The sequence below is a fragment of the Anticarsia gemmatalis genome, chromosome Z (genome assembly GCF_050436995.1).
Source record: "Anticarsia gemmatalis isolate Benzon Research Colony breed Stoneville strain chromosome Z, ilAntGemm2 primary, whole genome shotgun sequence".
NCBI lineage: Eukaryota > Metazoa > Arthropoda > Insecta > Lepidoptera > Erebidae > Anticarsia > Anticarsia gemmatalis.
In genome coordinates, this window is record NC_134776.1 from 5711755 (window position 1) to 5724267 (window position 12513).

Here is a 12513-nt window from a genome sequence, read left to right on the forward strand (position 1 = left end):
TAATCAGAAATATATATTTTATATTTAGTTTTTAGACTAAGCTATACTTTTCCAACAGACCGGTGAAAAGTTACAACACCTCAAACTATTCGCATTTAAAAATAAAAACATAACTATTTTTCACACAGCAAAGATTATAGAATAAAGTTGGATTATTTTAAAAAGTACTCGTTATGATTGCAATAGGAATGAGATATAGAATGTTTATGTTTAGCATTTTAAATCATGAATTCAGATAAATTATTATGCACTACTTGAGTGACTAAAACGCGCTATTAGTCAGTACAGGAAATAATAGAGTTTCATTGATACTGGATGAAAAACATCGATGATTGCGATAATTTGAACAATGGTCTAACAAGCTTCCTAAAGTGAACTAGAGGAGAAATTTCCCATGATAGCTTTTGTATTTAGATAAATAAGCATTAGGTAGGATTTCAATCATTTTGATTTATTTTCAAACATTCTCGTGTTCTAAAACTCATGACATCTATTCTTCTTATATTTACATGGTTTTATTTTCTTTTTATTCAGCTTTTATTTTCACATCATATTTTGATAACTACTGCACATACGGAAATTATTATAATGATTTAGTGATAAATGCTTTAACTGTTCAATTTTTTTCTCTAGAGCGGCTTTTGGAAGTCGAAGAATACATTTAGAGAGCTCGACGATCGCCGGGATTGATCCAAGTTTACTCAGCTTGTAGTAATGTTCAGTAGGCTGCGTTTCATCAATTCAAACTTATAATGCTATTGTAATCTTTTCATTCAATTAAATAAACTTCTCATACTTCATGTTTCACTATGATTTCAAGTACCTGTGGAAAAATCGGCAATTACATTCACTGGTATTCACTACTACATCGACATTTAGCACATAGTACTGTGAAGAAAAGTGAAGAAAGCAAAAGACGACGGTTTTTTTGGTACATTTGCCACGCATAGAAAGTTAAGGCTTTATTTCATAAACGTAAACACGGTATACAGGCATAAAATTAATAAGAGTGACAACGTAGGTTTCGACCGGACATTAACTAATAGGGACAATGTTTTTTATTCTTGTGTACTAACAATATTGTATTGTATAAGTTAATCGATATATTGATAGATATGGTGAAGAAACAACCAAAAATAATTATAATGACTAAAATTTGATATTAAATTTCATTCATTTCTTCAACTTATTAAGCTTGTATGAAGTATAAAATGCGTAGTTTGGTTATAACCCTAGTTTATAAACAACATCTTGGTATTCAAGAAACTATTTCAACCAGAGTTGTTGGTTACAATCGGAGCTAACTTGAGCATATGATTCGATTTTACTCCAGCTATTCTCGCTTGGTTACACCACGCCCTTTAAAACATACAACAGAAATATTTTTATTCAAACAATGCAGTGTAATTTACTGCAATCATGTTACATTCTCAAAGCTGTGTGGAAACTTGTATGAATGTTCCGCACTGGACGACTAATTGTGCGGGAACGTGCCTTGACTAAAATATGCATATCATGTTTTCCCAGAAATATTACATAGGATTTTGATATGAACAACAATAGGGTTTTAACGAACTACGTACTTTGGTATCTCCGGTAAGTCCAGCATCGGCGTGTCCACGAGTCTTCGAGCTTCACACGGTAGGTAATGGTATAAAATTGTGGTAAGACAATTGTCTGTAAATTGCAAAGATGCTTTTCTTTTTTGATAAAGATTCTAAAACTAAGAAATAGAAAGAGGTATATGACAATAAATAAAATAACATAATATAAGTATTTTTGCAAACTTTTTTATTCACTCTATTATAAAGCTTAAGCTTAATGCTGCACTAAACATTATCATAGGGCAGTTCTACAATTTTTATTTACCTCTCCAAACCGTCTTCTTTAGGAAACGCTCTAAAAGCAAGTTATTAAATAACCGTTCTGCATTAACATACTAATATTCCTATGCTGCTTTTAATGGAGTCAAAAAGATTTTTTTTAATACATATCTGCACTAACAAACTGAGATTCTAATATTTTTTACGGATTTAAACGCGAATATAATTTTTTTAAGGGAAAACAAATCGAAACAAATCTTCTTACTCTATTAAACTCAACCCTTTGTTTCATGAAATGCTTAGCAAAGCAATATTTACAAGCACTTTAACAACAATAAATTTAAGTATTACTAAAACTACAGCTAGCTGGTACTTGCTTATTATAATAATCTAAGCTTACCTTATCTATTAGGCCGCTCATTCACTAGCCCTGCCACCTAACTACAGTCGTAATTAGTCACTTTCATAAGGCGTAACCGCGGACGAAAGTGTATCTTTAACACAAAATTTCCTTCATCTGACCATACAATATGTATCATAATGGTCTGAGATTTGATAAAGAGTAAAGTATCTTATGCCAAGAGATATAAGATACAAAATAATTGACACGAAAAAATCTAAGTTTCAATCTTTTCTGGATTATTTTATAACTTGTAATTTTTACATTTATTAACAAAAATGTATTTCAATGCGTACATTTTTCGTGCTGCACCTTTCACTGAATTCTATTTTAGGTATACAGGAAACCAACCAGTGCCATTCCCAAAATAGCCTAAAGCCTACGCAGGTTTTGACATAAGGACAGGCGATTGATAGGACGAAATTGAATATAGAAACAGTCTAACGTACCAATTGTAACTCTAAATGTTGCATGTCAATTGCACAGATCACCTGTCAACAATTTAACATGGCAGTTACATTTCTAGCTACTCCTGAATTTAATATCTACCTTGGCTTTGCTATTGATTTAGTGTTAAAGTAAAAGGTTTTTGGATGGTTGAGCATTTTGAAAATTAACACTGAGAAATTGCTATAGCCCATTTCTTATATGAATCTAATAAGGCTGCCTCTAAACAATCAATAGTATTGCAGAGTATTATGTTCAGGATTAATTCGTGCGGTATTTTAAAAATATTTAGAAGAGACTTACAAAGCTATGTTCAATTTAGCAATAGAAAACTTATTGCGCAATATTGTTGCTTGTTTAGAGGTCGCCTAACAGCAGATGTTGCAATTAAATTTACTGATAAAATAAATCACTAACTCCTACTTACCTCCGAAAGCAAGAGGATTTTTTAAAGGCTTGGCTTCAGCGTAAGTATGGTAACATTAAAAGCTCATTTAACATAGTCACGTGGGGGCAATAGTGAGGCGCCTCTAGTTAGCTTCGGTCATCGGTAAGCGATCAGTGGGTTAAGGAACCTTAGCGCGAACATTCCATAGTCTCGGCACTTCGCAGAGCCCATAAAAATAGATTATTATAATTATTCATTAAGTTAACAGTCGCTGAGCTATGTCAAAGGCGTATGCACAGTTTAAGCCACTTAAAATTATTTTGACCACTCGCTGTAGGATAAATGGGCGAGCAGCGTATAAATCTTGATCACGGTCACATAAGAGCATTAGTTTGTAATGTAATACTTCAGATTATTATCATTGAAGGCAATCAGTCGGGCATTTAAGTGAGTGATTGAAATGTATTCGCAAGAGAAACAAAACTAAGAGCAAGAATGCTTCATTGTAGTGATCGTCTTGTGGTACAATTAACTCTTAATTGCGAATGATTGATATTACTTAACGGTGTAGTTTGCACTGCCCATGAAATTTAGTGATGTAGAAGTCTAGTATACACCCGCAGATCCGTTCTCGTGCTACATTTGTACTGATAATAGTAAAGTGTCTTGAATAATAGTAACTAGATAAAGATCTAGTTGAATATTCTCACTAAAGTCTACGTCTTCAGTCTATAAACTATCGCATTTTTATCGCATGGTTAGTAGGTATCTATACCTGTCATAGGTTGTAAATGAGATACAACATAGATCACACATTAGAGGTAAAGGGTTGAAATGTGAACTTTTAAAAAATCACAGTTTTAAACATTGTCTAAGAGAATCGTTTTCATTGATTTATAATTCAGTAATTCAGCCAAAAATTGTCGGCAGGTTGGCTTGTCGTGACCCTCTTGAATTCTACGAATCTTTGTGCGTAGTGCTAGCGCAATATTATAAACTTGAAATACGAATCTTAATGATTACAAAACAAACTAAGGCCGAACGTAAACTCTAACTGGGTTCGAGTCCCAGATTTTTAGGTTAGTGAGATATTTTCCTAGGATAGATATCATTAGGTACTAACAACTGCTTACAGTAACCTAGATCCGTTTACCTATTAAAATAGGATTGTTAAAACATATTTTAGCGTTTAGAGGTAAACCAAAGGTAACTAATTGTATACTAAAACTTAACTACAAATACTACAACAGTTGTTAAGTCATCGACCCTAAACCACGCGCTACGATTCTGTTAACTTTTTCATTCATAACTTTTATAATATATTTTCGTGTGACATAGTTAGTAAGTGATAATAATACTCGAAAATAATAGAATATTTTAGGTCTAGTTGCACTAGTCGTGGTCGTGAACAAACACCTCACGAAGCGCGTATTTTCAAATTGTTTTTAAATGTTTTATACTTAAAAACTATTTCATTTGATTTTCTCTTTTTGATAGTTAAAAAGATATAGTTTAAAAGATATATTTTCTAATTCTGAATCTGAAAAACTCTTGCATCTAAATTGAGTACCATCTTACAAATAAACATACATGGAATTGCAAATAATGGCATAAACCCTATTTCTAAGCTTGAACCCTAACGTAAAGACAGGAAACAGTAGGAAGAGTTATAGTTATTTCAAAACCTAATACATGGAATTAAAACTTAGACGGACTGAAAATCCTGAAAATTAGTTTCATGATCATAAAAGCTGTTGTAGTAAAAAAAATGGCTGGAATTTTAATTCAACAAATTATACCAAGGGTTATTTACCTCTGAACGCTGGAAATAATTTTATAACAATCTTGTAGTATAAGTACTACAGTAAGGTTGAGACCTTAGAGGGCATTTTCATTGTATCACAATTAAAATCATGCTGTGATCAATCTAATTCGTATAATGTAGTTTATCTTTATTTTTACACGCTATCATGTAAAATAGCTTACGCCAAAAGGTTTTACCAATCAATAAATGGGAATATACAAGAGAAAACAAAAGCCCACGTAGACGATGCGGGCGACCGCAAGTCTTCCCAAAAAATCATAACCGGCTAAATGTTTACTAAGCATCTTTAATCCGCCTTTTAAAATCTCTCCCATACATTAGTTCAAAATTGAGATTAATTAAAAAAAATGCTGCTCACGTGTTACTTAGGCTGATCAGTTCAAATGAATAAATAGGTATGAAAAGAGAGATAAAATTTGCTTTATTACGAAATATTAATACGTTATTAATGCTACCTGTTTGTGACACAACGAAACGCCCTATAACCTATTAAGCTGTATGACGCACGCATCGATAGGTCACGAAATAAAGTAGGTCACGAATCCCAAAAAAATAATTTATTTGGAACACAGATCGCTTTCAATAGGCATAAAAGCAAATCTATTTTTCTAAAAATTCTTATCTAAACTGATCGTTTGAAGTGTTAAAGTTGATAGGCAATCTTCATTTCAAATAAAAGCAGCGATAATATTGTTAATTTCATAAAAAGTATAGGTCGCAAAAACTACTTCTTCAAATTAGTCAAATGCTTAAACGCCGAAAGAAAGCAAAAAATGATTTATTGAGATTATAGGCGTGCAATATAGTAATTGCAATATAGTAGCACAATATGTAGTAGTAGTAAAGTAAGAAAAAAAAATCAAAACACTCCCTGACCACCACCCCTTTTTCTCCCACTATCTGAAAGAAAGGGATGCAGTCATATGTTAAAACGGGATACGGATATCATGCGTTACTCTTTCAGCGTATAAATGCATCCTTATTTCAGATGGAGGGGTTATCGTAGCAAGCCTAACCAGTTTTGATACCCGAAATTTCATGTAAAATGGCGTTGTAAGCAAATCAGAAAAATACCATTTTAGGTTATTGACAATTAATCTAGGACAATTTTTTGGTACTTTAATTACTTTAATTAGTAAAAAAAACGCTTTGGAAAAAGACGACGTTGTTGATGTTTACAGAGATAGTAGGATGCGATTTTCATTGAAATAAGCCAAGCCTTTGCTTAGCTTAGTCTTTAAGTCTTTGCCAATAAACGTAGTTATAGTAAATAGGTTTTGTAAATATTTTTACGAAGAACTAATTTTATTATCTTATTATCTCATTCATCATTATGTAGACTTTTTAAAACCTTACGCTTGTTGTTTATAACCAAAGGTGTAGTCAGACGAGAAATACAAATTCACCATAAGTTTTTGGCGTTTCTAAAGTTATCACAAGTGCATTTACGCAAGTGAGCTTAAGATTTTGTATTCTATTGTAGTATTGTCGCATATCCTACTGATCTACCGCTCGGAAAAAAGGTTGGCATTAAAGACCATAATAAACATTATAATATCGACCGAAACCCCAAAAACAATGTCACAAATGATCACGTTTCAGTATTCAAAACAAATCCGAAATTGGAATTGTAATCAAAACATTGCAAAACTATTGTTACCGTTTCATACAAGTTGCATTCCATATTGTTAGTAGGTATTTACTAAATATATTCGCATGGTTATTGCAGTGGCTATTGGCATTTCCTTTTACTAGATTATGCTCGCGGCTTCGTCCGCTTGAAAAGGTTTCCCGGATATAAAGATCCTATTTGTAATGCGGGTTTAAAATTAACTGTCTTACAAAAACACGTTGAGTAGGTTTGGATTAGTTAAACCATGTTTTTATTTTTCCCTCATAGATAATTATAAACTTAAATCAAACATAAAAATCTGTTCAATAGCTCTTGCTAGAAAAAAAACATTTATTCGTCCACACAAACTTTCGTATTTGTAATATTAGTAGGGATACACACAAAAGCGCATTCAGGGTTTGTCTGTGTTTGAAATGCAACTACTAACGATGTTATTTGAATGAGAATTTCGGATCCTCTTTCAGCAAATGACATGTCGGCATTCAATTCATAACCGATGGAAACTGTATTGACATGCAATTAATTCGCAAATGTGGGAGATATGGAAACTCTGTCTTATACCGTTCAATTTACTGTCCAATTGAAATGTAGAGGCTTGTGCTTAAGCTACCTGTAGTGGTAGTATTGAATAGTTCTTGAATTATTAATTACTTGATACCGTTAATGTTTGAAAGGGTACAAAATGTTGACTGCTTGTTCCAATTTTTTATTTTACAAAAAGGTAGGAAAAATACTGATGTGTTTGATAAAATATAATCAATAAATTAATCTATCCAGTGTTCAGTATCTAGCGTCCGACTATTACTCATACCTTATAGTCTTAGCATTTTCATACATTAAAATATATTTTCTTCTTTAAAAAAAGCAGCCGATTTTATTAGTGACTAGCTGACCCGCGCAGCTCCGTTCACGCATTTTTGTTTTTATTTAATACCGCGCATTTTCAAATGTATTTACCTCTTACACCTTCTCTGGACTTCCACGAATAATAATGTATATAGATAGATTACATTCTGAATAGAGGCTTAGAATATCAATTTCATCGTGTTAGTCAATAGACGTCCACTATAGGCCTGTTGCTATTCCCACACGACGTCCGGACCTCATCATAATATCAGCAAAATCACTGCTAGTCATACCGGTCCCCCAAAAAAATACATGACGTCCTGGGAAAAACTAAAAAACTGATAGAAAGTCATTAGACATCGCATACTATGTGACATGAAATGTAGTTTTTCTCCACACGCTTCTTCGCACTGCACTCACGGTTCAATGACCTGTAGCTTGCATTCATTCACGGGATCGAATGGCCGCCGTTTTCCAGACCTACCTTATTTCCGATGACGTGACCGCCACCTACGACCCACGCAGCCACGTAGAGCCGCGCCCACCGGCCGGACGCAGTTCATTCGCTTGTAATATGCATACTCCAGAAATGCTAAAAAAATATCACCTGATTATCAAAAAAGACAACATTTTCGTTCAGTCTTCTTTTCAGCATCTTTTGATCAAAGTTCAAGTCCGAAATTTCAAAATTTTCTTTTACCTGTTTTTGAGAATTATTTCCGCCTTGAGATTTTATGCTAATATGATTTTATTTTACGCCTTGACATATAATATAATATTATTGGATACAATAATTATAATCAGTACCAAAACAACAAATTCTGAATTATAAAATGTGTATTAGTTCCGGTTATAGTCATCCGCTTGAAATTTCAATAGACGAATTTTCAAGCGTATTTGTTACGCGATTTCTTTATTTGTAGCGGGAGCAGGGCATTACAATAAACTGGAAAAAAGTAGTTTTTACGGAACACACTCGGGGCGCTTATTAGATTTCCATACGTAAATATTAATAGCTAAACAGTTATTTTTAGTGTTAGGAGTTAAGCACTCTCTGTATTTCGCCGGAACCCAAGCGTAATTCAGTCTACATCGTTATAACATCAAAATAACTAACCGTACTGCAAAATATTGCTATAATATACAATAATAATTGTTAACCTTTCGAGTACTTACAAATCGAACGTAAATCCACAAGAGGCTTTATTTCGATAGTCGATACCTGATAGTTTATCCATTGCATGGGTAATCTCTAAGTCCTTCAAATACTGTATTTGGACCAATATGTACAATATAGAGCATGAAGCAACAGAATTTATTTCCATTCTAAAAATTCTTTTCTATTTCATAAGCCAGCAATTGATACACAAATCGCTACAGATGTTTTTTAAACCTCGTTTTGTGAATTATACAAAACTTTGAATAACCATTCTCAGTGACCCCTGTCCTATTTTGCTACCACACACTGTACAATACAAGTTTGGGTTGTTACACAATGCAAAATACGTATTTAGTACACCACAAGAGGAAGGGAATTCCAAAAATCTTATTGAAAACAACTACGCGCTTTATTCATTGAAAGACATCTTTTATACTGTGGACGTTTATAAGTATCTTCCGAAATGATTGTTACACTATAAATCGCTTTTCAAAGTCTCCCCTAAATTGTCTTTTGATGAAACCATAGAGTTGAACATCTGGTAATTTGAATAAGGATCATCGTTTTCAATAGACTTCCCATTGACCGGACAAGACTTAACTGAGCAATCACTATTGTATCTAAAATATTATGAATTGGAGCATAAAGTACCTTTTGAAATAGCCGTAGTTTCAGTAATTGTGTCTTTGAATGAGTGGTGACTTTGACCTAATTTGTGAGCAAATGATATGATTAATAACTAGCTTAGTCGTTTCATAGCGATATAATTAGGGCCATTATTTGATCTGACGAAGGCATGAACAGTAGAACTTTTAATTACAATAAATTATCCAGTAAATTAGAATTTGGCGTTCCGGTTATCATTAGCTGTTACGCATTAAAATAACTGTTTGATAATATAATAATATAGTATAATAATAATATAATGCATTCTAGACCAGTTGTTGAAGCCGTCCAAAAGACCTTTAATATGGCTTGATGACAGTTATCTTAATTGTTAAAGTCCGTTACCGAATTAAGCATGGCTTAAACCGAAATGACTATTGTAATATAATAATATTTAAAAATTACAAAATGTTCATAAAATATGAGTCATTTATGAATCTATAGATTCCTCCCTTCTACGCTTTGCTACGCCAAATCGCACTGCTCTACCTATACCCGAACGGGTATATTATTATATTCGGCAATGTTCGTTCAACATCGGACCCTTCGTCGATGCACGAATGAATAGTGTAGGTACATGTATGTCATGTTTATGGCGCAGTAGTTTGTCAATATTTTGGGGCAGAATTTATGAAAGTTAATTTATCCATTATCAAAATATCATTTACATAGCGTACAAGCTCTAACATTTATAAGTATAACTGAATATTGCTTAAAATCACGAAATAAATTAAATTGCTATAATGTAAACCAACAAATAAATACTATAATTATTCTAAGCCTGTGTTTAGACTTTTGCGTAAACAATATAAAGTATTAAAATAAAAAATCCTGTAAGATATGATATTCATCATATAATAGAATTACGAATTCATGTTAAAAATGTATAATGAATACCCGGAGAAGCCTTTGCAAATTGCTTCGGTGAAAATTATTAGTTCTATACATCATGTCTTCTACGGATTTCTTGAAACTCATCTGACTGCAGTATTACTCAGAATTCAATCAGTCCAATTATATTAATAAGTGGGTTGGATGTTCTCTGAACTACGACCTGCAATTTTAATAAAACTTTTTAGAATTCATTAGATAGATTACATTATTTATAATTTTATTTCAAGAGCTAAGGCAGCATTCTAATTTTATGGAGTCTGTTTTCTGCCTATTCCCTGTGGGAAGAATGAATGTATGTATAATATATATTTTCTGGCTTGCTTTTATTTTACGAATTTCCTTTTCATTGTCCAATGTCTTAGCAATTGCGCCACGGACATGGCACTGTGGAAAAGCGTTTAAGTAAATTATAATTCGTGGGTATGAAAACAACTGCACTGTATTAAGAGCACAACCGTTGCAAATACATTTCTATCTCAAAACCTTAGTCGTAACTGTTAGTATTTTAAATCATTTTGTCAGCCAAAAGTTGTCCACTATTAGCCTTGTTTATAGAACTCCCTGGCGACCTAATTGGGATTGCTACAATATTTTTTTCTTATATCATAGTAATAAATAAATAAAACAATTCCATTCTTTCAGCCACAAAAGTATCGTGCTACTTCCGATTACCATTAAAAAGTAACTAACGAATCTATCGATATAACGTAAGAGGTGATATTTTCTTTTACTTTGGCTCTTTGAATTCGACCGGCTAGACAAACATACAAAACATACGTCTATACACATAGATATGTTGTGGATTTCAAAAATTTGTTAAAAAACTGTATTCGCATCTAATCGTTCCCCTTACGAAATAAAACTGTTTGCTTAATTTAGCCCTTTGAAATAAGCAAATAGTGGACATCTCTAGTTAAATCGCAATGATGTCAAAATATCCGCTTCAAAGGGGTCCAGCATATTAATATGTATGCCTTAGGTACGTCACGGATGATTCGGTAGAAGCAAATATGAATTGCACCCTTCGTCCTATATGGGGGGGGCGGGTTTGTCTCTACTTAAAAAAATATTTTTATTTTTATCGCTGTTTCACGCTGTTTCATATTAATCTCTACCTACAAAAAAAGGCGTGGTTTATGTACATATGTATACCTATAAGGTATATTAATACCTTGGTTTGGAACCGACACTATTATTTTTTTCACTAATAAAGATTAATTAGTAGGGGTCTATATTATGTAAGGGCTGTAAGGCTTTCTGCACACATATTCAGTTCAGCATTATTTGGCTTAGCCGGGCAGAAAAGTAGAATATGTGTAGATGAATTTTCGGGTAAAAATGCCGTTCGGCATTGCCGCGCCTAAAAGTTTAAACAATCGGCACAAACCGAACAAGTGCAGTTATTGCTTTGAGTCAGATTTGTTGTTCGATAAAAATTGCCGAACCGACCGTGCCGAATCGAATATGTGTGTAGCAAGCCTTACAAGGAATTTTATAATAACTAGTGGTTGCCTAGCGCTCGAAATTTGAGCCTAATTGGTTGTTATTTCTTTCTGCACTCCCCCTCTTTACGTAGTTTAATTATGTCAAATCTTGCGCTCATCGGAGCGTATGATGCGCTTTAAAGGGGTACGAAGATTATCTTTCGCGTATATTGATATTTATTTTATGATTAAAAGGGCACGTGCGTTTAGTATCGAGTTAATGTGTAGTATTTTAAATTAGTCACGGCAAGAGTACATTTTTACTTTTTTTCTTAGAGTTGTGTTGACTTGCCACTGGTTCTAGAAGAAATAAACATTCATTTACACATATCTACCTAATCGTTGAAGTTAGTAAAGCAGAAAAGCACTTACGACTTTACGACTTTACGAAAGTTTTAACAACGAATTTTGTAACATCCTCTTCTTAAATCGTAGTTTTGTTAGTTAAAATCGTTGTTATAATTAAACTAACTAATAGCTTATTAACGTAAAAACAACAAAAACATTTTGATTAGAGTGTCAATTTGATGCCTATACTTATAGTATGTACAAAATGTTCCACAATATTCAATCTCATTTCAGTTAACTATGATTTTCAGTGGTCAAAAGAAATGCTTAACGTTGTCCTGCAAAACTAAAAATCATAATAAAAAACATGCAAACTTACAAACAATTTTCACCTGGCAAAATACGCGGACGAAATGGCGGGTCTAAGCCAGTGTGTAATAAACACAACGTTGAACAGATTTACATAATTATATTGGCATAACTCAATAAACAATTTAACGTCGAACGGTAAATAATAATAAACTATATGAAAGCTAAGGTATTGTTTGAAATTGTGGTCGATCGCAATACAAGTTTGTTTTAGTTGTTTCCATAACTCATTAACTATGTTATGTATTTTAAACGAATTCTCAGTTTTACTGGAACCGTTGTAATATTGAA

The 12513-nt window shown here is 32.9% G+C and overlaps 1 protein-coding gene across 12 annotated transcripts in view; it reads left to right on the plus strand.

The window, feature by feature from the left end:
• LOC142986186 (coiled-coil domain-containing protein AGAP005037) overlaps positions 1–12513 on the plus strand; it is a 387196-nt gene that overhangs the window by 252675 nt on the left and 122008 nt on the right. The gene's annotated exons all lie outside the window — the stretch shown is intronic.